General features: G+C 44.6%; 1 protein-coding gene across 1 annotated transcript in view; it reads left to right on the plus strand.

The window, feature by feature from the left end:
- Positions 1 to 882: 882 nt before the first annotated feature.
- Positions 883 to 24,933, plus strand: part of LOC124617321 (receptor-type guanylate cyclase Gyc76C-like) — a 480,924-nt gene continuing 456,873 nt past the window's right edge. The window contains exon 1 of the mRNA XM_047145255.1: positions 883 to 998. The gene's annotated coding sequence lies outside the window, so the exon portion shown is untranslated. The remainder of the gene's footprint in view (positions 999 to 24,933) is intronic.

Consider the following 24,933-nt stretch of genomic DNA (forward strand, 5'->3'; position numbering starts at 1 on the left):
CGCTAACTATGTCGCAATTCAGAGTGATCTTTTAACCAATTATTCTAATAGCGGACGAAAAACTTACCAGCGGATTTTTTTTCTCTGTGCTCGAATGATCTGCGAAATCATCGAATAGTGCACAGCAGATTTCATGCCATGCTGCATCCTTCTTATTTCTGTCCTTGTATTCCTCGGTCCTTACATCCTAAATACAAGGCCTTTTTTTCCACTTCCATTATCAGAATCTCCATATCTATTTTCTCAGTGTGTAGTGGGCACATCGTGGATGTCACTTTGTAGCCACAAGGAATGGAGCACGCAACTGCCTGCTGCAAATGGCCCTCTACTCCGCTCTCAGCACTGACTGCTGTCAGCTGGCCCTTCGCACACTTGTCGCACCGCCCGTGTGAAATGCCCAATTGATTCTCGTGACCTATAGCGCTGCGTGTGTCGCTGCGGGTTTTCCGCCTCGCTATGGGCGATGCGGCTGGCAAGCGGCAAAATTCCGCAGCCGCAAACGTTCCGCCCCGTGTGGACCGCTGCATCTACCCCATGCGCCATAGCGGTGCGGTCATTTACCGCGCGTCTGACGTTCCGCAGCTATTCCGCTCGTGTGGCCCCGGCCTGAGAGTTCCTTACCACCCTCGTGGCCAGGGATTCGTGCTGCACACCCTCACGCGGACGGCCTGCGCAGCGGGTGAGGTGCGCGCGTGAACGAGCGCAGTCCCCGCGCGGCCGTCCTCCGCGGCGGGGCGCTGGGCCCAGAGTGGGGCGCTGCGCGTCTGCCGGCGCGGCCGCGGGCTAAATATAGCGGCGCGGCCAGATAAGCGGCGGGTGCGGCGGCGGCGCGGCCAGAGGCGGCGGGCCGGCCGCAGTCTCGGGCCAGGCTCCGCGGGCCGCCCCACCGCCACTCGCTACCCGCCGTACGCCTCGCCCGCTGACCACTGTGCGTTCGCGCCGCTGTAGCTGCCGCTGGCTACCGGGAAAGCCCCGCGACGAACGCTCCGCGCTCTCCGGTACGTACTGACGCTCGCCGCGCCACTGTCGCTTCGCGCCGCGCCGTGCAGTTGTGGTTTCCCACCTCCCCCCTTCACCACCAGTCCCGTCTCCTCCCACCTGTCTTCCCCTTCATCACACCAGCCTCTCATTCTAGCAGTTTGGCATTATGTCATTAAAAGTCTACTAGTGTACGTGATTTCCTGTCAGGAAGGTCGCAGTTCGTAGTAACAGACGGCAAATCATCGATTAAAACTGAAGTGATATCGGGTGTTCCCCAGGGAAGCGTCCTGGGACCTATGCTGTTACTGATATATATAAATGACCTGGGTGACAATCTGAGCAGTTCTCTTCGGTTGTTCGCAGATGACGCTGTAATTTACCGTCTAGTAAGGTCATCCGAAGACCAGTATCAGTTGCAAAGCGATTTAGAAAAGATTGCTGTATGGTGTGGCAGGTGGCAGTTGACGCTAAATAACGAAAAGTGTAAGGTGATCCACACGAGTTCCAAAAGAAATCAGTCGGAATTCGATTACTCGATAAATAGAACAATTCTCAAGGCTGTCAATTCAACTAAGTAACTGGGTGTTAAAATTACGAACAACTTCAGTTGGAAAGACCACATACATAATATTGTGGGGAAGGCGTGCCAAAGGTTGCGTTTCATTGGCAGGACACTTAGAAGATGCAACAAGTCCACTGAAGAGACAACTTACACTACACTCGTTCGTCCTCTGTTAGAATATTGCTGCGCGGTGTGGGATCCTTAACAGGTGGGATTGACGGAGGACATCAAAAGGGTGCAAAAAAGGGTAGCTCGCTCTGTATTATCACGTAATAGGGGAGAGAGTGTGGCAGATATGATACGCGAGTTGGGATGGAAGCCATTAACGCAAAGACGTTTTTCGTTGCGGCGAGATCTATTTACGAAATTTCAGTCATCAGTTTTCTCTTCCGAATGCGAAAATATTTTGTTGAGCCCAACCTACATAGGTAGGAATGATCATCAAAATAATATAAGAGAAATCAGAGGTCCAACAAAAAAGGTTTAGGTGTTCGTTTTTCCCGCGCGATGTTCGGGAGTGGAATGGTAGAGAAATAGTATGATTGTGGTTCGGAGGAGGAGTACAGTGTATTCATCTCTTGGTCTCCCTCTACGATTTTTAACCTTCACGCTTCCCTGCAATACTAAATCGGTGATCCCTTGATGTCTCAGAATATGCCCGCCCAACCAACCGATCCCTACTTCTAGTCAACTTGTGCCACAAATTTCTCTTCTCTCCAATTCTATTCAGTACCTCCTCATTAGTTATGTGATCTACCCATCTAATCTTCAGCATTCTTCTGTAGCACCACATTTCCAAAGCTTCTATTCTCTTCTTGTCTAAACTATTTATCGTCCACGTTTCACTTCCATACAAGGCTACATTCCATACAAATTCTTTCAGAAACGACTTCCTGACACTTCTATCTATACTCGATGTTAACAAATTTCTCGTCTTCAGAAACGCTTTCCTTGCCATTGCCAGTCTACGTTTTATATCCTCTCTACTTCGACCATCATCAGTTGTTTTGCTCCCCAAATAGCAAAAGTCATTTACTACTTTAAGAGTCTCATTTCCTAATCTAATTCCCTCAGCATCACCTGTTTTAATTCGACTACATTCTACTATCCTTGTTTTGCTTTTGTTGATGTTCATCTTACATCCTCCTTTCAAGACGCTGTCCATTCCATTCAGCTGCTCTTCAAGTCCTTTGATGTCTCTGACAGGTAGTAAACGTCAAAGTTTTTACTTCTTCTCCCTGGACTTCAATACCTACTACAAATTTTTCTTTTGTTTCCTTTACTGCTTGTTCAATATACAGACTGAATAACTTCGTGCATAGGCTACAACCCTGTCTCACTCCCTTCTCAATCATTGCTTCCCTTTCGTGTCCCTCGACTCTTATAACTGTCATCTGGCTTCTGTACAAACTGTAAATAACCTTTCGCTGCCTGTATTTTACCCCTGCCATCTTCAGAATTTGAAAGAGAGTATTCCAGGCAACGTTGTCAAAAGCTTTCTCTAAGTCTACAAATGCTAGAAACGTAGAATTGCCTTTTCTTAAGTTCTTAGCATAAGTTAGTTTAAGTAGTGTATAAGTCTAGGGACCTATGACCCCAGCAGTTTGGTCCCTTAGGAATTCACACACATTTGAACATTTGAACGTTGCGGGTGCAGGATTTTGTGCACGAACAGAGCTCTTGATTATGCCCCATATATATTCGTACGAATCATTTGGCCACCCAGATCGCCCATAGTAAATCCGATCGAATTCTCCAGAATTTTCCTCAAACCAGTCACGAATAGTTGTGGCCCAGTAACGTCCCACATTGTCGTTTGGAAATATGAAGCCCTTGAATGGCTGCAAATTATCTACAAACAGCCGAACATAACCATGCCCACTCAGTGATCCGTTCAGCTGGACCACAGGACCCAGTGAACTCCATGTAAACATAGCGCACACTATTTGGAACCATCACCGGCCAGCACAGTGCCCTGTTGAAAACTTGGGTCCTGGATTCGTGTGGGGTCCGCGCCACACTCTATAACTACCATTCAGCTATTAACAACTGAAATCGGGACTCATCTGACCAGCCCACGGTTTCCCAGTCGTCTAGTGTCCAAATGATATCATCACGAGCCCAGGAGAGGCGCTGCAATCGATGTCGTGCTGCTCTAACAGATACTTTCGTCGTACGTCCCACGTCGATGTCTGCGGTTATTTCACACAGTGTTTTTCATTTGTTAACATTGACAAGTCAACGCAGCCATCACTGCTCTCGGTCGTCGAGTGAAGGCCGTCGACAGTGCATTGTCCGTGGTGAGAGTTAATGCCTGAAATTTGTTTTTGTCAGCACACTCTTGACACTGTGAATCTCGGAATATTGAATTCTCTAACGATTTCCGAAATAGAATGTCCAATGCGTCTAGCTCCGACTGTCATTACGCGTTCAAAGTGTGTTAATTCTCGTCGTGCGGTCATAATCACGTCGAAAACCTTCCACATGAATCACCTGAGAATAAACGACAGCTCCGCCAATGCATTGCCGTTTTATACCTTGTGTATGCGATGGTACCACCATATCTATATTTGCACCCCATGACTTGTCACCTCTGTATACACTATGTTAGTGGACATTAGAACTTCCTGGCAGATTAAAACTGTCCCCCCGACCGAGACTCGAACTCGGGACCTTTGCCTTTCGCGGGCAAGTGCTCTACCATCTGCCAGGAAGTTTCATATCAGCGCACACTCCGCTGCAGAGTGAAAATCTCATTCTGGAAACATCCCCCAGGCTGTGGCTAAGCCATGTCTCCGCTATATCCTTTCTTTCAGGAGTGCTAGTTCTGCAAGGTTCGCAGGAGAGCTTCTGTAAAGTTTGGAAGGTAGGAGACGAGATACTGGCAGAAGTAAAGCTGTGAGTACCGGGCGTGAGTCGTGCTTCGGTAGCTCAGATGGTAGAGCACTTGCCCGCGAAAGGCAAAGGTCCCGAGTTCGAGTCAGTTTTAATCTGCCAGGAAGTTTCATATCAGCGCACACTCCGCTGCAGAGTGAAAATCTCATTTTAGTGGACATTAATATGTGTGTCCAGCCTTTGCTATATGAAGACTTGAACACCACTAAGGACACTTTCAGTGAGGCGTCTCAGAAGTTAGAGCAAGTGATGTAGAATGCTGGGATCTGGAGCAAATCGACGTTCTGACTCATGCCAAAATGCGTTCGACTGTGTTCAGGTCGGGCAGGGCAGTGTACAGGGTTTTTATTAATGAATATCGGGTTTTTAACGCTTTATAATATTTATTACATTAAACTTACAGTTATGAATGATATGTCAAATGAATGAGCAACTCAAACAGTGTTTGGCACCAGTGCGCATGTGCAATCCGCTAGACAGCGGTAGTAGTGAAGATGGCGACTAGTGAACAGAAAGCGTTTTGTGTTTCGCAGTTTGCAAAGACCAAATCTGTAGTTACTGTGCAACGTGCGTTCCGCCTGAAGTTCGGTTGTGATCCTCCAAGTGATAAAAACATTTGTAGATGGTAATATCATCAATTTGAAGATACCGGCCGCCTTTGTAAAGGGAAGAGCACAGGACGACCAAGAGGTAGTGAAGAGACTGTCGAGCGAGTGAAAGAGACGTTCACTCGTAGCCCAAAAAATCAGTCTGGAAGGCTAGTCATGAATTACAAGTTCCCGTGTCGACTGTCTGGAAAGTTTTAAGAAAACGCATGCAACTACGTCCTTACCATTTACAGTTATTACAGGCTCTAAAGCCGGCAGACCATGGATTACGTGCCAACCTCGCAAACGAAATGTTGTTTCACGACGATGAAAATTTTCTGGATCATTTTGTCTTCAGTGATGAACCGACCTTTCATCTTAGTGGACATGTTAACACTCACAATGTGCGCGTCTGGGGCTCAGAAAATCCTCACGAGGTGGTACAAATGCAACGAGAGTACCCTGAAGTGACTGTTTTTTGTGCCGTATCCCGGCGGAAATTTTATGGGCCTTTCGTTTTTGGTGGACCTACTGTAACTAGCACTTCTTACCTTGATACACCAGAGCAATAGCTCTTTCCTCATTGGGAAGAAGATGAGCCAAGGGACTTAATTTTCTAGCAAGATGGTGCGCCACCTCACTGGCATAGCGAAGTATGTGATTGGTTGAACTTCACTGTACCCAAGCGCTGGATAGGCCGCAAGGGGCCCAGTGACATGGCTTGCTTTGCATGGCCTCCACATTCACCCGACCTAACGCCATGCGATTTTTGCCTTTGGGGCTTCATCAAGGATCGTGTGTACGTGCCTCCGCTACCAGCAGACCTCCCTGAATTAAGAAACCGGACTGAAGCAGCTGTTGCTACAGACAGTGAAGACACACTTATCAACGTTTGGGAAGAACTCGGTTATAGATTTGATGTGTGCCGTGTGACAAATGGTGCTCACATTGAACATTTATAAAGTTCTTGGTAAAACTGTTTGAGTTGCTCTTTCATTTGACATATCATTTATAACTGTAAGTTTGTGTTTTCATAATTTTGTCCAACCTTTGTAGTTGAGCTACACTGTTCCCGAAGTCTCTCGGGTACCCATCATTCGCCTTCCTATAATCGATTTTACACGATTTTACATGCTCGTTGCATTTCATGTCGCTTTGCGATATTACGCCTAGAAACTTAATCGATGTAACTGTGTCAAGTAGGACATCACTAATACTGTATTCGAACATTACAGGATTGGTTTCCGCATTAACTTAGTTTTCTTCTGCATTTTGAGCAAGCTTCCATTCACCACACCAATTAGAAATTCTGTCTAGTCATCCTGAACCCTCCTACACTCATTCAAAGACGACACATATCAGTACACTACAACGTCATCAGTCGCAGACTGCTCGCCGTGTCCGTCAGACCGTTTACGAGCGTGTGTCCCTTGTATTTGGCCAATTCCCAGTGCAACCAGGTGTGCCCTCATGACCTCATGCCTCTTTGAGAAGGGGAGCTGGAGGGCGTGCAGGAATGAGCGGTAATCAAGCATAGTTTTTCCATTAATATCTTGGCAGTCAATTGCTGCTTGGTAACAGTAGCTCGGCTGAAAGCTTGTTGAAATTAACTCGTCGCATCTGGAAGGTCGCGAAGATTTTACTTCATATCGCATAAGGGTCATGTATTAGCTGACAGCATTTCCAGTTTAATAGCTTCTCAGATAACAATAAGGAGACAGTATGCAGACATTCCTCCGTTTAGTTATCATTCACCAGTCTCTGTTTACATATATACACTACTGGCCATTAACATTGCTACACTACGAAGATGACGTGCTACAGACGCGAAATTTAACCGGCAGGAAGAAGATGCTGTGATATGCAAATGATTAGCTTTTCAGAGCATTCACACAAGGTTGGCACCGGTAGCGACACCTACAACGTGCTGACATGAGGAACGTTTCCAACCGATTTATCATACACAAACAGCAGTTGACCGGCGTTGCCTGGTGAAACGTTGTTGTGACGCCTCGTGTAAGGAGGAGAAATGCGTACCATCACGTTTCCGACTTTGATAAAGGTCGGATTGGAGCCCATCGCGATTGCGGTTTATCGTATCACGACATTGCTGCTCGCATTGGTCGAGATCCAATGACTGTTAGCAGAACATGGAATCGGTGGGTTCAGGAGGGTAATACGGAAGGCCTTGTTGGATCCCAACGGCCTCGTATCACTACCAGTCGAGATGACAGGCATTTTATCCGCATGGCTGTAACGGATCGTGCAGCCACGTCTCGATCCGTGAGTCAACAGATGGGGACGTTTGCAAGACAACAACCATCTGCACGAACAGTTCGACGACGTTTGCAGCAGCATGGACTATCAGCTCGGAGACCGTGGCTGCGGTTACCCTCGATGCTACATCACAGACAGGAGCGCGTGCGATGGTGTACCCAACGACGAACCTAGGTGCACAAATGGCAAAACGTCATTTTTCGAATGAATCCAGGTTCTGTTTACAACATCATGATGGTCGCATACGTGTTTGCCGACATCACGGCGAACGCATATTGGAAGCGTGCATTCGTCATCACCATACTGGCGTATCACCCAGCGTGATGGTATGGGGTGGCATTGGTTACACATCTCGGTCACCTCTTGTTCGCATTGACGGCACTTTGAACAGTGGACGTTACATTTCAGTTGTGTTGCGACCCGTGGTTCTACGCTTCATTCGATCCCTGCGAAACCCTACATTTCAGCAGGATAATGCACTACCGCATGTTGCAGGGCCTGTACGTGTCTTTCTGGATACAGAAAATGTTCGACTGCTGCCCTGGCCAGCACATCTCCAGATCGCTGGTCAATGGTGGCCGATCAACTGGCTCGTCACAATACCCCAGTCACTACCCTTGATGAACTGTGGTATAGTGTTGAAGATGCATGGGTAGCTGTACCTGTACACACCATCCAAGCTCTGATTGACTCAATGCCCAGGCGTATTAAGGCCGTTATTACGGCCAGAGGTGGTTGTTCTGGGTACTGATTTCTCAGGATCTATGCACCCAAATTGCGTGAAAATGTAATCACATGTCAGTTCTAGTACAGTATATTTGTCCAATGAATACCCATTTATCATCTGCATTTCTTCTTGGTGTAGCAATTTTAATGGCCAATAATGTAGTTACCAAAGTCCCCGCGGACGCCGCCAAAAGGTGGATTACTTTGAAGAAAGGGCAAATCTGTCCTCTCGTAGTGTCTCCCATTCGTGGCCATCATTTTAATAACTATCAAGATTCAATGGGAAGAGTAACGGACACGTGTGTAACTGAAATAGGCTTCTGGGAACAATTCAGATACAGTCAACTTGCCACGATGAAGTATTTCATAGCAACACGCGCACCTTTATGATACGAGTGTTCTGGCTGGAATGAGTGTTGTGCGGACGTAGAAGACGCTGTGGTTCTCTGTTTACTTTCACTTATCTGTCCGGCTGCTGGAATGACGTCAAGCTCTCTACAGACGGATAAACAAGAGCTTCTTCTTCCACATACACATTCCGTAACATACTATACCCCTGTCACGCCAAGTCAACGAAGGAATTCCTTTAGTCTTTTGGTGCTGAGAACCATCACTAACGATAATCACATGTCCAACTAGTGCATGCACTTTTTAAATTCTCTACCACCGATGGAGTACTGTGTTTCCCGGTCAGGGAAGGATTATTTAGTTCTCTTACGAGACAACTGAGCAAGCGCCCAAACCTATTACCGAGTTAAGAACAGGTGCCTTAGACTTCCAGCCAGTATACTTGACGATTCAACATATGTACAGCATGTTTCATTGTACTAAAACTGCACACGTTGTCTTGTCACATCCTCATTTGCTTTGTAATTTTCTTCAAACTATTTAAAATTTGTGATAAAAAGTTACTTGATTTTTAGGAGATTTTACAAGATCATTCTAGTTGAAGCAAGTTCTCTCTTTGGTTTCCACGCTTTCTGAACAGAGATTCATTGGTGGCAGTTCGCTTTACAAAATACAGTTACTTGTATTGTGAATTATGTCAAAAACATGCTTCCACCTGTTCCGTTTACTGTCGCTAGAACATAGAAACAGACCTAAGCAAGAAATAACAAAGCACTAGACCTTTTTCCGTTTACACAGACACGCGTGAAACGGCCATCGTAACTGTTTGGAAATATTTAACTTAGTGTCGCTGCAGCCAGATAAAAACACACGTTCAAGGGAGCAGTCGAACAGTTACTTAACAGCAGGAAGCTTGGCGGTAAAAGCACCTAACAAAAGCGACCGTGCGTTCAAGATTATTTTCTCCTAAGCTTGCAAATCGTGAAATATGTATTACATACTCAAAATGAAAATTAAGATAAAGTTTTTGTCATTCCAGTGTCAGGACATTGTTTTACTTGTGAATGGCGGTTTGTAATTCGAATGACAATTCAGATAAATCACAAAAGAACGCTTCATAATCAATGCTTTCCACTGAATAATATTTCGTCGTGGGTAAAGTGTGTATGTTTTTGTGATGGAAGCAATTTTTGGAATAATAAATGAAGAGCGCCGGTTGTATGTACACTCCTGGAAATTGAAATAAGAACACCGTGAATTCATTGTCCCAGGAAGGGGAAACTTTATTGACACATTCCTGGGGTCAGATACATCACATGATCACACTGACAGAACCACAGGCACATAGACACAGGCAACAGAGCATGCACAATGTCGGCACTAGTACAGTGTATATCCACCTTTCGCAGCAATGCAGGCTGCTATTCTCCCATGGAGACGATCGTAGAGATGCTGGATGTAGTCCTGTGGAACGGCTTGCCATGCCATTTCCACCTGGCGCCTCAGTTGGACCAGCGTTCGTGCTGGACGTGCAGACCGCGTGAGGCGACGCTTCATCCAGTCCCAAACATGCTCAATGGGGGACAGATCCGGAGATCTTGCTGGCCAGGGTAGTTGACTTACACCTTCTAGAGCACGTTGGGTGGCACGGGATACATGCGAAAGTGCATTGTCCTGTTGGAACAGCAAGTTCCCTTGCCGGTCTAGGAATGGTAGAACGATGGGTTCGATGACGGTTTGGATGTACCGTGCACTATTCAGTGTCCCCTCGACGATCACCAGTGGTGTACGGCCAGTGTAGGAGATCGCTCCCCACACCATGATGCCGGGTGTTGGCCCTGTGTGCCTCGGTCGTATGCAGTCCTGATTGTGGCGCTCACTTGCACGGCGCCAAACACGCATACGACCATCATTGGCACCAAGGCAGAAGCGACTCTCATCGCTGAAGACGACACGTCTCCATTCGTCCCTCCATTCACGCCTGTCGCGACACCACTGGAGGCGGGCTGCACGATGTTGGGGCGTGAGCGGAAGACGGCCTAACGGTGTGCGGGACCGTAGCCCAGCTTCATGGAGACGGTTGCGAATGGTTCTCGCCGATACCCCAGGAGCAACAGTGTCCCTAATTTGCTGGGAAGTGGCGGTGCGGTCCCCTACGGCACTGCGTAGGATCCTACGGTCTTGGCGTGCATCCGTGCGTCGCTGCGGTCCGGTCCCAGGTCGACGGGCACGTGCACCTTCCGCCGACCACTGGCGACAACATCGATGTACTGTGGAGACCTCACGCCCCACGTGTTGAGCAATTCGGCGGTACGTCCACCCGGCCTCCCGCATGCCCACTATACGCCCTCGCTCAAAGTCCGTCAACTGCACATACGGTTCACGTCCAAGCTGTCGCGGCATGCTACCAGTGTTAAAGACTGCGATGGAGCTCCGTATGCCACGGCAAACTGGCTGACACTGACGGCGGCGGTGCACAAATGCTGCGCAGCTAGCGCCATGCGACGGCCAACACCGCGGTTCCTGGTGTGTCCGCTGTGCCGTGCGTGTGATCATTGCTTGTACAGCCCTCTCGCAGTGTCCGGAGCAAGTATGGTGTGTCTGACACACCGGTGTCAATGTGTTCTTTTTTCCATTTCCAGGAGTGTAGTTGACGCGAGTGAGTCTTAATATTGGAAACATGTTTGAAGGATAATAAAAGGTTCGGATTATTTCATTCTGAAAAGTCAGACCTTCATCAATCAGAAATCTTCACTATGTTTTCTAAACCGCATCATACCATACATTACGGACAGTAAGACTAATTTTTTTGTTCGAAAAATTGCCTCCAAAACTCAGGTGCATCTTTAAATTAATATAAAAATGTCCCGTGTTTGATTTAAAATTTCAGCCAGTCTTAAAAATGGCCATATATTCGATGCTGCGGGAAACCTATAGATAGACCAGTCACAGTGTACGGTCGTGGTATCACGACAAAACCGAGCAGCCGCCAACACCAGCCATAGGGGGCCAAAAATTGTGACTATGGCTGTAATATAAGCCAAAACCGATAAATAAACAAATATTATTGCGATTTCGACTGTTGGTTTTAACCTAAATATATAGCACCAGGTCGCTGTACTCCATACACAACATTGTGTAAATTTACGGAAATAGATCTCTATCTGGCAACACTGAATTCAGTTGGCAGTAGCAGTGCTCCGACGCGACGAACGTTGATTAGCGGGGACTCACAAGTTTGCTAACACTGTCTCCCTCCAGCCCCGTAACCAAAATCCCAGAACACTGTCTAGCCTATGATGCGTCATTGCAGTCTACGGTGCCAGTGAACTTGAATTGAAAGGGATTTGTGTTATCGGTAACAGTACAATATTTTTGTTATTAGCTAGTTTCGTATTGGAGGAAACTAAAGGTATTCATACGATGCGGGCTAGAAACTGAAAGTAATAGCAAATGCAGAAAAACTTGAGAACAGAGCAGCTAAGCGGCAATTCGGCCGTCCACCAACAGAAAAACCATTCGCAATAGGCGGGCTAGTGAAGAAGAACTGAAACAAATGAGGAACTAGAAGATGACGTATTGAAATCGATTGAAAGACACCGTCAAAATGGCATTGGAATTAATATAAAAATGATTCAAATACACGCTCGTAAGCTAGGGCTACAATGGAACTTGGGTGGAGATGGCTAGTACCATACGTTTATGAAGCGTCATGGGCTTACCATGCCAACCAAAACCAAAATACCTCAGAAAATGCCACAAGAGTATGAAGATAAAATATTATCTTTCACTTTCTTTATTATTCAACATCGAAAGAAAACCAATGTGGAACTAAGCCAAATAATGAATATGGACGAAAATGCTCTGACATGCTATGTGACGAGTAACAGAACTGTTGGCATCGAAGTTGCTAGTAACTACTTTAAAAATAAGTGGACATGAAAAAATGCACTATACGTTTGTTCTTTCATGTAGTGCTGACGGTACTAAACTTAGTAGAATGATCATTTTCAAGCACAAAACAATGCCAAAACATTTCTGAGATACCACCAGGTGGTGCTCATATGCATGGCAAGGATTGAATGGATGAAGCTGTTATGAAATTATGGGCTAACGGAGTTTGGAAGAGAGGGAAAGTTCTCTTCTTGTACTAGATCCCGTTACTAGTCATCTGAAAAATTCTGTGAAAGAGAAACTGAGACAGGGAAATGCAGAGCTTGCTGTTCCGGAGGACTTACTTCACAATTGCAACCTCTTGATGTCACGACAAATAAAACATTTAAAGTGTATATGTAACAAATGGATGATGCATGAAATCCAACATGAATTCACGCTGAAGGGAGCTTTAAAATGACCTGCAATGAAAGAAGTGTGTCAGTGGATTTTACAGTCGTGATCTAGAGTGCGAATACAATATTGTTAAATTTTCAAGAAGTGTGGCATAAGTAACGCTCTCGCTGACAGTGAAGACCATCTGATATATGAAGAGGACAACGATGACGATGACGAGGAAGAAGAAGAAGAAGAAGAAGAAGAAGAAGAACAAAAAGAAGAAAGTTCAGATGACGACTTTCAGGGATTTTAAAGATCAGTTTGGTTTTATAAACTACAAGTTTTATTTTTAGTCTGGCTTTGAAATATAATATAAAAATGATAAAAATGTCATTTAAAAATGTTCTTAAAAATTAAGGTGCATCTTATAGTCCGTAGCGTCTTATAGTCCGTAAAATACGGTAATTTTTTAATGACGGAAACGCACCGAAATAGTCTCAGTAGAATTATGCGTAAATACATTTCTGTTTAGTTATCGGCTTGTATAACCAAATTTTACATGTGACAATCCTAATGATTGCTCAGTTACAAGTGGAGAGACGTTTGCTAGGGTTCTCTAGGACAGTGGATTACGGAACACGTTGCAAAACTATGGCTAAAGGTGATATGAAACGTAATCCCCTTTAGTCGAGTTTTATGAAGAAGCGCTAGAATACTGATAGCGCATGTATTTCCATGTGTGCTGTAATTGTTATTTTATTTTGTCGGTATGATGTTCTCGAGATAAGATTTCATCTAGTCCAGTGTGAATATACACTTCTGGAACTACAAGAATATTTTTATTGTTTTATTTTGTCTTTCGTATATCATCCATTCAGCTAACTTCAGTACACAGTTTTCTTATCCCATATATACTATTTCCTAATTCATTCAAGTCAAATTTTGCGTTGGCACATTGGAGGCTAAGTAGGTGACTGGCAAACTAAAAGCTCCGGATTCGATTCCAGTCGGCCGTCGTTTAGTTTTATTTTACGTCATTTACCGCTTTTTAACGACTAGCAGTAATTTGCTAATATGAAAAATGCTTTGTTCCGCCTTGATTGAAAATCCACCTAAAAGGATTCCAATTAAGTCTACTTAACTAAAGTGTGTACCTCGTACCAATACTACTAATTTCCTTTCCTGTGCCACTCGCAAATAGGGCGAGGAAAAACGACTGTCTGTAAGACTCCATACGAATTGCTCTGAGCACTATCTGAGGTGGCTGTCTCTGAGCACTATGGGACTTAACATCTGAGGTCGTCAGTCCCCCAGAACTTAGAACTACTTAAACCTAACTAACCTAAGGACATCACACACATCCATGCCCGAGGCAGGATTCGAACCTGCGACCGTAGCAGTCGCGCGGTTCCGAACTGCAGCGCCTAGAACCGCTCGGCTACAGAGCCCTAATTTTTTTCACCTTGTCTTTGTGGTCTTTACGCGAAAAGGACGATGGCGGCAATAGAATCTATCTGCATCGGTCTCAGACACCGGATCTCTAAATTTTCTCAATAGTGCCGAACGAAAAGAGCGTGGATTCCCATTTGAGTTCACGAAGCATCTCCGTAATACTTGCTTGCTGATCGAACCTACTGGTAATAAATCTAGCAGCCCTTCTGAATTGCTTGGATGTCTGTCTTTAACCCGACCTAGTGACTGCCCCAAACACTCGAGCAGTACTCAATAATGGTTCGAAATAGCGTTCTATAGTCTTGTCTCCTTTATAGAAGAGCTACACTTTTCCAGAATCTCCCAACACAACGAAGTCGAGCATTCGACCACCCTGCTACCAACCTGACGTGCTCCTGCCATTTCATATCATTTCCAAACGTTACGCCTATATATTTAATCGATGTAACTAAGTTGCATACTACTAATGCTGTATTCGAGCGTTACATGATTGTTTTTCCTACCCATCCCCACTAATTTACATTTTTCTACATTTAAAGCGAGCTGCCATTAATCAGACCAACTGGAAATTCTGCCTGTGTCACCTTGTATCCTTCTGCAGTCACTCAACGATGACACCTTCCCATATATCACAGCAGCAGCGAACATCTGTAAATTGCTGCTCACCCTGTCCGTTAGATTGTTTATGTATACGGAGAATAAGAGCGGTCCTATCACACTTCCATGGGGCTCTCCTAGTGAAACCCATCTCCCGAATTTTCGCCTTCGAGGAGAACTTATGGAGTTTTATTACTTAAAAATCTGGGAGCCACTCACATAACTGGGAACCTAATCCGTATACTCGCAGTTTCGTCAACAGAGTGCAGTGGGATATCGTTTCAAATGCTAGGAATATGGAATCTGCCAGTTACCCTCCATCCATGGTTTATAGGATATCATGCCAGAGAAGGGCGAGCTGAGTTTCACATGAGCAATGCTTTCTAAATCGATGCTGATTTACAGACAGAAACTTTTCTTTCTCAAGGAAATTTATTGTATTCGAACTCATACTATGTTTGAGAATTCTGCAGCAAATCAGTGGTGAAGATACTGGTCTGTAATCATACGGATCTCTTGTTTTACTATTCTTATACACAGGGATCACCTGCGCTTTTTTCTACTCGCTTGGGACTTTGCGCTGACCGAGAGATTCGTCATTAGCGCCAGCTAAGCAAGGGGCCTGTGCCGCAAAGTACTTCTCTAACCGGCCGAAGTAGCCGAGCGGTTCTAGGCGCTACAATCTGGCACCGCGCGACCGCGGCGGTCGAAGGTTCAAATCCTGTCTCGGGAATGGATGTGTGTGATGTCCTTAGGTTAGTTAGGTTTAAGTAGTTCTAAGTTCTACGGGACTGATGACCTCAGAAGTTAAGTCCCATAGTGCTCAGAGACATTTGAACCATTTTTGATTACTTTCTCTAAAACCGAATTGGGACTCCTTCTGGACCTGGTGACTTATTTGCTTAAAGATCCTTCAGTTGCTTCTCTGCGCCAGGCATGCCTACTACTACGTCTTCCATGCTGGAGTCTGTGCGACGGTCAAACTACGGTATGTTGGTACGATCCTCCAGCGTGAATGATGTCGTAAATATGAAATTTAAAACTTCGGCTTTGCTTTTGATGTTGATGTCTTCTGTTGCCACCCAAGACTGGTCGACGAGGACTGGGTTGAAGCTTGTCGGCCTTTGTGCCCGAGCGGTTCTAGGCGCTTCAGTCCGGAACCGCGCTGCGCAGGTTCGAATCCTGCCTCGGGCATGGATGTGTGTGATGTCCTTAGGCTAGTTAGGTTTAAGTAGTTCTAAGTCTAGGGAAACGATGACCTCCGATGTTAAGTCCCATAGTGCTTAGAGCCATTGGAACCATTTTTTTGGATTGAAGCCTTCAACACTCTTAGCGCTTTCACGTATGAGCAGAATCTTCGTGTCTCGGTAAAGTTTTGCGCTAAGATACGACGGCAGAAGTTATTCTTTATGAGTTTTCAGTGCGCGTACACACTTGTCTAATTTCTGTAGTTCCGTCTTGTGTGAACGGAATGATACTGTGGCTAGTCGAAGACTTGAAGGAAACAGATGCCAACAGCTGTAACTTTTTTTATTAATTTTATTTACTTAACAGTTTCGGTGCCTCATTGGCACTATCTTCAGGTCCCTATACAAAACTAGGTAAGTCATCTAGTCGTTTATGTTACTATAGGGACCACCATATCCAACTGGTTTCCGTAGACCTCTAAAAACTTCTCGGTCGACGTGAACCCTTCATACCTCGTCTAACAATATCACCACTTGCAAAGTAGGTTAGAAATCACGCAGCATATGTTCGCTTTATCGGGCAACAACAAAGTTATTGACTGTGGATGGTGTCGTCAGAATGGAAATAATGAAGTCACTGTAAAAAAGTCATTAATTTTGGCACTTATCTTGAATGGATTCCCACGTAGATTTCGTCGAAGTTGTTGTGGCTCATCTTGTTGATTCTAGGGTGATTCCACTTTGACTGCCAGAAGGTCCAGATCTATATTTTAGCAATCTTTTAAGACCTAACAAATGCGTTTATCAGGAAATTCTTAATGATCAAACAATCCCAGATCAGAACTATGGTATGGTAGAAATTTGGTGTTCACGATCCACATTTTTTTATTAAACTTATTGTAAATTCACATATACTTCTTCTTAATTGTCACATCATCAAGAAAACAGTTTTGAATCAATTTTCATATATTTAATTTCCACTTTAATGAAACACAATACTTGACTGTTCTTTTACGGAGCGAAATAACAGAAAGACTACTCTGTGCGCATTCGCGCCATAACGGTTACATGGAAGTCAAAGATTATGACAGTCTCACAGAAATGTATACACACAAGAACCATATCACTGTAATATATCGATACATCGGAGTACCTACACATTAATAAAACCAAATGTGAATATTGTCACAAAAATATGTCTGTTACTTCGCAGAAAAGTAGTACGATATTACTGGTATCGAGAACTGGGGTTGGAGTGCCGTAATGGTCACGTAAATAAAGACCCATTACGCTCGTTATACCGAGAAGTTTTCTGAAGTCTACCGAAACCAGTTGGATATAGTGCTCCCTAAAATAACACAAACGACTGGATGACTTACAGAGCGGGGTGGCGCAGTGGTTAGACACTGGACTCGCATTCGTGAGGACGACGGTTCAATCCCGCGTCCGGCCATCCTGATTTAGGTTTTCCGTGATTTCCCTAAATCACTCCAGGCAAATGCCGGGATGGTTCCTCTGAAAGGGCACGGCCGCCTTCCTTCTCCATCCTTCCCTAATCCGATGAGACCGATGACCACGCTGTCTGGTCTCCTTCCCCAAACCAACCAACCAACCAACCAACTGGATGACTTACATGATTTCGTGTATACGGGCCTGAAGAGATGCCAATGAGGCACCGAAATTGGTAGCTTAATAATACTATTAAATAAAATTACAGCTCCTGGTATCTGTTTTCTCCAACACGGTCTGCCGACTGCTACCCACAGCTGAAGAATAGGCAGACCGCCACCACTGCTGACAGGACGCAGTTCTCGGAGACAAGTGCGGGCGCGCTCCGCTGCTCGCTTTGGCGCTGCATGTGACGGCCGGTGTTTACCACAGAACGAGTGACGGGCGACAATTTCGCCGTATTTGTGGAGGTCAGGGAGTTAGAGGCACGCGGCCCTGGCCTTAATGCGCTCAACGACAGCCTTCAGCGGCGGGCTCCCGTTTCGGAAGCGAAGGTCACAAGATTGAGTTCCGCGGTTCACTGTATTGCTGTTTTTCCTTCTGTGAAACTTCCTTACTGCCTCGCCAGCTATCGGAAGACACTGTCAGTTTTAGTGCAGAGCCATAGTCTGATTAAAATTACTTCATAGTTGAGACTTCACGTGCTGTGGAGGTGTCTTCCTCCAATCAGAGCGCTGAACGCCACGCCTTAATTGTTCGCGGTTGCCAAACTGCCACAACAAATGGTCAGTTAACTTCCAATTCCTTGTCTGGATTTGTTTCTAGTTGTGTTTGGATCCCGACTCATGAGTTCGGTCTTTTTATTTCGCGTTTCATCTCACATGATAAACACAACTCAAACAAAACACACACACACACACACACACACACATATATATATATATATATATATATATATTCTTTCGCATAAGACAAAATTCGGCTTCACACATTCAGTTAGCATCATAGAGATCGACCTACAATAGATAAACTTCATATGACATGGTGTAAAACGAAACTCAAATGATTCAAATGGCTCTGACCACTATGGGACTTAACTTCGGAGGTCATCAGTCCCCTAGAACTTAGAACTACTTAAACCTAACTAACCTAAGGACATCACACACATCCATGCTCGAGGCAGTATTCGAACCTGTAGCGGTCGAGCGGTTCAGACTGTAGCGCCTAAAACGAAACTTTTCGAAGACAGAAAATGATCGTTATAACTTGCTCTATAGATAAATAAATATAACAATAGAATTTGAAGGTTCTCCGTAGCGCAGTGGTAACGTAACAGTCTAGGGTTCGAAATCACAGGAGGAATTTTTTTTTCTTTTTTAAACCTTTATCAAAATGCCTGGTTATTATTATTTTCAATTAGCTGGTTTCACCCTAATCTTTTGTTGCATCGTTTTCATCATCGTACTGACTTTTTTGTTTGCTATTATTTTTCTTCTTACCACTGTTCTTTCTCTTCAAATCTGCCTCTGTTGCCTATAATCTGCAAATCAGATCCAACCAGGACAGCTCACCCGTCGGCATCGCGTCAGCTCGCGTAGCAAAAGCGAAAAGTTAGTTCGCTTTTAGCGCAGAAGCTGACTTTTTTTCTGTCTTGAGTTTGCTCGTACAGGTCAGCTTTAATTGCCGTGGCCGCAGAGAGCGTGGTTAATAGTTCTGCCGCATGTTGCTGACCGAATACATTGCACATCAAGAGGTTGCGGTTAGGTTAGGACACAAGTGTAAACGAGGGCTACAAAACGCGTTGTCTGCCGCAGTTCTGTCATTGGTCATTTAAAATCAGCCGTGATCAGTGCACCTCGCGTCCCCGCCGTACCTGAAGGCAGCAGCGTTACGTGAACTGCGTTTCAGCGGTTGTGAAGTGAGCCGCCGTGTTTGCGTGTCTCCTTTAACCGAGCGGCAGCCGATGTGGCGACACTGTAGCACCAAGTGACAGACGTCAACTATCAAGTAATTTTAAACGGGTTATTGTGGTGATAGCTTTCGTCAGAGGGAAAGTGCACTGTTGGCCTTTGAAATTAGAGCACCTGAAGGCGACATGCGACAAGCACTACGCATACACAGTTAAAATTGGATTAACTGAGAGTTTGATTTAACGATAGCTTTACGGATAAAGGAGGCATCAAGAAAAAGTCGAAGTACCCCTTCCAAAAAACTAATTTAAAAAATACTTATTATTTCTGAACCGCTGAAACCATCTTTTGCGTGTTGCTTCTGATAGAGCATGATTACCATGTGCCTCGACAAGCATTCGATGCGACTCTGCAGCACTTTTTTTCAAATGAAACAAAAAATTAATGATTTCCGCAAATCATCACTTTCTGGTACAAAATTCGACATTGTTAACACGATGAAAACATATGATGATGTTTGTTCCATGACTTGATGTATACTAAATATCTTTGACAGATGTCATACCAACCAAACGAAAAAAAATTAAGGCTCGTTCACAACAAATGTTCTCTATCGACACATTTCTATATTAACGCTTATTTCATACCGAGATCATTCCTGAAATTGTGCTTGGTCTGTTATGTCACACGGAAGTGAACTAACGCTCGTCCTCGATGCAGTCGCCAGCAAAACATTAAAACAACGTAACAAAGAACAGAAGGATACCGTGTTGTATACTTTGGAATTAAAGGGGCCACGCTATTCCCAGATTGCCCCAATCCGTTAACGGTACGCGCCGAAAGCCGGACGCTACGGCGCGGTTTGGCGATGTTTCAAGTCGTCAATAATCTGGCCGACAGCGTTGTTGTGCTGCGGAAATTCGTTTGTTTACTCTCTAAAGCCAGTATGTTTACTCTGTGTGCCCCTTCTTACAGTTGATTTAAAAACAGTATTTCGTTCTTAGCTTTCGTTCGTGGGCTCCAATAATATTACTAAGTCAAATAAAACTATGTTCCCTTCGGAGCGTCTTCATCACCCCGCACTGTGCCGCCTCATTAGTTAAAAGTAAAATAATATAAACTGGATTTTTGTCTCGCAGCTCACTGAATCCAGATCTAAATAAAGCAGCCGTCGAGCACTTCAGCATGAAATAGCCGTCTTGTACCTTCAATAAAGATGTCTCCTTTTTGATAGGTTTAACGAAATACATTCAGTAACAGGAGCGTCCGAGAGAAAGAAGAATGCTTACGTTTGAACGTACTATGAGTAATTACTGATTAAACTGACTAAGTTTCTGATTTGTATGAGGGAGCCGTAAAGACAAAAACTTTAGCGGAAGACACAGATTGGAATATACAGGGTGGCTCTTCCATGGGTCGTCAGGCACATTTTCTCTAGTGTGGCGGCACGTATTTGCAATTTAGTTCTTCTAATGTGTAGCTGGAATCAGCCCAAACAAATACTGCTCAAGTCATTCATGTGACGCCCATTGTCGAAGAAAAGCATCTGTATGTTAGCTGTTATGAGCTAAATTATTTTTAAAGCTTAATTTTGCTTGATCATTCAATTGAGCGGTCCCAAATTAGTCTAGTGTGACATTCATTCTATTGATCATTTCTAACGAGGACAAAACAACCCAGGTAACCCCAGAAGTGAAGCACCGACAGTATACCCCAGGTCTGTTCAGTTGTTGGTGATGTACTCACTCTGTAAGTGTATTTTAATATAAAACAATCTGAAATATACTAATTAATGACCGTACAGGTTAGCGTCTCTACATAACGTAATATTATTGTAATATTCCGGCTGCGAGTACCAACGATGAAGCGCTACCATAATTGAGACGACAACGCTCTTTGATGTTAAAAAAAGGAGCATCTATGCTTTTTTTTATTGTTGGAGATAAGAAATGCCAATTGGACATTGTTTTTTTGGGGGGTCAGATAAGTTTGCATATAGACGTAATTTGAAGTGCAGAGGAAATGCAATTTATAATCGCAATTATCAAGAATAAAAAAATTTCTCTTGTTAAAAAGAAGGTAAATAACGTTTACGAACTTTTATTCGATGTTGGATCCCCGGACCTTCATAAAACGATTAGTGTGTTTAGCAATACAGTGCATAGTGATTTCTTCGCAAATTAACAAACTGGGCGAATCTGCTACTATCACGGTCCGAACGGCGCGCAATATTTCGCCGTCAGCTTGTGTGTTAAAGACATTCCCTACGCGACCAGTCTGTTAGTCAGAAGATATCATACTGCCGCTGTTGTTCAATCTCCTCATTCTGAAAGTGTTTCCAGAAAATCTTACGGCGACTTTATTTTAGCTGCCACGAGAGACGGAGTCTTCATCGCGAGTTTTAGCAGTTTTCTCCGACCTTGCCTGGCTTTCTCTGAGAGCGGGAGAAACGGAAACCTCCGACCGCCAACTCATCCTGTACCTAACCCGTTCTCTCCCGACAGCAGCCACGAAGAAAACATATTCATCTATAGTCCATTTTTTCACAGATTTTTATATTAGACAGGAAAAATGTTTTAAAATGTATGCATCTAGGCAAAAAATGAATAGAGAGTTTAAATGCAGTACCTGTCTTATCTGTGTCAAAGTCAAAGGTGAAGTTAATTGATCTTTCTTTATGAGTAGCAGTTCATTATAATCTATAGTCGAGGACACTGCACGTAAGTGCTGCATTGAGATGAAGAGGTTGGCAAAGGAGAGGAAACAGTGCATGAAAACAGTCGAGATATTGACAAAAGAAAAATAGAAAAGAGGGAAGGAATCATTTAAGTACATACTCCAGATCTCACCGTTTAGTGCATGGCGAAGCATACCTTCTGCCACTAGGAGTCATTTCCTTTCCTGCTCCACTCGCAGATAGAGCGAGAGAAAAACGACTGTTACATGCATCCGTACGAAGCCTCATTTCTCCTATCTCCGCGGCCCTTACTTGAAATGTACGGTGGTAGCAGCAGAATAGTTCTGCAGTCAACTTCAACTGAATTTTGTCAGTTTCGCTATAAGACCGTCTCCTTCCCTCCAGGGATTCCCATTTGCGTTCACGGAGAATCTCCGCAATACTCGCGTGCTCATCGTACCTACAGGTAGCAAATCTAGGAGCACGCCTCTGAATTGCTTCGATGTCTTCCTTTAATCTAACCCATGGAATTTAAAACACCCGAGCAGTACTCAAGAACGGGTCACACTAGTGTTCTATACGCGATCTCCTTTACAGATGAAAAATACTTTCCTAAAATTATCCCAATAAACCAAAGGCGACCATCCGCCTTCTCCACAACCATCTTTACGTTCTCGTTCGGTTTCATATCGCCTTGCAACGTCACGCCAAGATATTTAATCGACTCGTCCACGTCAAGAGCACATTACCAATGCTGTATTCGAATTTTACGGATTTGTTTTTGCTACTCATCTGCTTTAACTTATATTTTCTACATTTAGAGGCAGCTGTCACTCATCACACCAACTAGAAATTTTGTGTAAGTCATCTTCTATCCTCCTACAGTCACTCAACAACGGCACCTTCCCGTTGCCACAGCATCATCAGCAAATAGTCGCAGATTGCTGCTCATGCTGTCTGTCAGATCGTATGTGTATATATATATATATATATATATATATATATATATATATATATGGAGCACTCATGAGGGTGCCCTTTTGTCTGAAGAAAATCGCCGTCGAGAACAACGTGCTGGGTTCTGTTACTTAAGTCTTCTGGCCACTCGCGTATTCTTTCTTTCTTTCACTGGTGCCATGTCCCGCGCTGAGCAGGGTCGGTATTGTTAGGAACGTATTTGGCAAGGATAGTAGAAAGGGGTGGCCGGATGCCCTTCCTGCCGCCACCCCATACCCCCCGGGACAGAATTAGGTTACCCCTGTTGTCTGCATCTAGTGTAATTCATGGAATAGTGCGAACGTGTTCAGATGTCTGCAATTCTTGTAACTGAGGCGGAACGTGGGGACCAGCGCGGCGTTCACCTAGCGGGATGTGGAAAACCGCCTAAAAACCACATCCAGGCTGGCCGGCATACCGACCGACGTCGGTCATCCACTGGGCGGATTCGATCCGGGGCCGGTGCGCCTACCCGAGTCCAAGAAGCAGCGCATTAGCTTCAAAAAATGGTTCAAATGGTCCTGAGCACTATGGGACTCAACTGCTGAGGTCATAAGTCCCCTAGAACGTAGAACTACTTAAACATAACTAACCTAAGGACAACACACACATCCATGCCCGAGGCAAGATTCGAACCTGCGGCCGTAGCGCTCGCGCGGTTCCAGACTGTAGCGCCTAGAAACGCTCGGCCACCAGCGGCCGGCGCGCATTAGCTCTCTCGGCTAACCTGCCGGGTCCCTCTAGCCACTCACGTATCTGGGAACCTATTCCTTGTGCTCGTACCTTCTTTAATAGCCTGCAGTGGGGCACAGCGTCAAACGCTTTCCGGAAATCTAAGAATATGGGATCTGCCTGTTGCCATCCGTCCACTGTTCATGGAAGATAGTGCGAGAAAAGGGCAAGTTGAGTTTCGCATGAGCGATGCTTTCTAAATCCATACTGCTTTGTGAACAGAGACTTTTCCTTCTGAAGGATATTTTATTCGAACTGAGAATGTTTTCAAGAATTCTACAACAAACCGATGCTAGGATATTGGTCTGTAATTTTGCCGGCCCGTTCTTTTTCTCTTCTTATACACATGAGTCAGCTGCGGTTTCTTCCAGTCGCTTGGCAAATGTTCACGATCTCACTGAAAGAACCGTTCAGGTTTTATGGCGTACCAATTTGCAACCATAAATGGCAAATGTTTCTCATGTTTTATTTGTGTACAGTCTAAGCGTTGATGCTCAATTGGGAAACGTAAACACAACTAGCCTGAATTTGTGTATAAGAACCACTGAAAAGCTAAATCCTTGGTAGATGAACATGTCAGCAGAGTAAGAATTTCACTGCGTAATTCCGATCGGATCTGTTTGAGCTAATTGTCCAGAAGGTCAAACGGATGCGCAACGACGTGAATTATTGCATCATTAATATGTGTTGTTTCTTCGCTGTGATATCAAAGAAAAGAAAGGATTCGCAATATGTCAGCTGGGAAATTTACTTGTGAGATTAAGGCGGTGACACAAGAGAACTGTTTAAATGGGAAAAACGCATACGTGTTTCCATTTTTATCCAACAGTTGTGGTTTTGATATGCACTTTCCAGCAAAATGTTTTCGGACATAACGTACAGAAACGCCTTGATAGCTAGTTCAGATATTGCCAGCATATCTCACATCCATGTTAAGAGTTATCAGTCATAGATCTTAAGTATTCTTCAGATCGAAGAGAGACCGCTTCTACTGTACCTACCCGCGTAAGCATTTTTTACATTACATGTAGAAGAGAAAATCTGACAGCATATCGGTAATGTCCAAAGACGATAAAATGTTTGCTTTGTTTATCGTTGCCATTGCTCTGCTCCGTATCAACACTACTAGCACTGTAGCACTGTTGTGAGTTACTCGTCAACAAAGTAATTCATCTACGCTCCGTAGCCTCAGCTGTGCTCACCATTGAATACCTCCAGTCCCACACCCTGTTGCCCACAGGAACCAATATTGTGGTTACTTGTTGACAATATGTGGGGCGTCGAA

The sequence above is a fragment of the Schistocerca americana genome, chromosome 1 (genome assembly GCF_021461395.2).
Source record: "Schistocerca americana isolate TAMUIC-IGC-003095 chromosome 1, iqSchAmer2.1, whole genome shotgun sequence".
In the NCBI taxonomy this organism is placed as follows: domain Eukaryota; kingdom Metazoa; phylum Arthropoda; class Insecta; order Orthoptera; family Acrididae; genus Schistocerca; species Schistocerca americana.